Source organism: Cephus cinctus, unplaced genomic scaffold (assembly GCF_000341935.2).
Source record: "Cephus cinctus unplaced genomic scaffold, Ccin1 Ccin1_scaffold0173, whole genome shotgun sequence".
Classification (NCBI taxonomy): Eukaryota; Metazoa; Arthropoda; class Insecta; order Hymenoptera; family Cephidae; genus Cephus; species Cephus cinctus.
Genome location: NW_014332897.1, coordinates 140012 through 140398, shown reverse-complemented (window position 1 = coordinate 140398; position 387 = coordinate 140012). Strand labels below are relative to the sequence as shown.

The following is a 387-nucleotide window of genomic DNA, read 5'->3' as shown; positions in this document are numbered from 1 at the left end:
CGGTATAGCAAGTTCTCGGTTCGTACAGTTCTCGCGTTGTTCTCGCGATATCCAGGCAATTCTATGAATTCCTGTGAGTCTTCCGAAGGTGTAGTGCTGTGCTTTAGTGTAGTGCCCACCAGAGTGTCCTTTGGATATAGTTCTCGGCCTCCACGGATTAGCTACCCCAGCTCCGGTGAGTCTCCCAATTTATTAATTGGTGAAGGGATCTCGATAGACAATTAAGATTCGTTCTGATACGTTCTCGATTCGTCGCTCTCTGTCGCTCGCACTATTTGCCGGACTCTTACTCCGACCCTCTCTACCTCAAACCTAGCAGCCTGAGCGGCCGTGCATTTCCGTAACCGTCCGCTCCCGTTCGTGCGTCCAGGTGCGTTTGCTGATTTC

The 387-nt window shown here is 51.2% G+C and overlaps 1 protein-coding gene across 5 annotated transcripts in view; it reads left to right on the top strand.

The window, feature by feature from the left end:
- LOC107264514 (mitogen-activated protein kinase kinase kinase 4) overlaps nt 1-387 on the top strand; it is a 12060-nt gene that overhangs the window by 5630 nt on the left and 6043 nt on the right. Inside the window, exon 1 of one of the 5 annotated variants that reach the window (XM_015732846.2) lies at nt 129-175. The exons of the other annotated variants lie outside the window; for them this stretch is intronic. The gene's annotated coding sequence lies outside the window, so the exon portion shown is untranslated. Of the gene's footprint in view, nt 1-128; nt 176-387 lie in introns of those variants that run through there. 5 annotated transcript variants of the gene reach the window in all.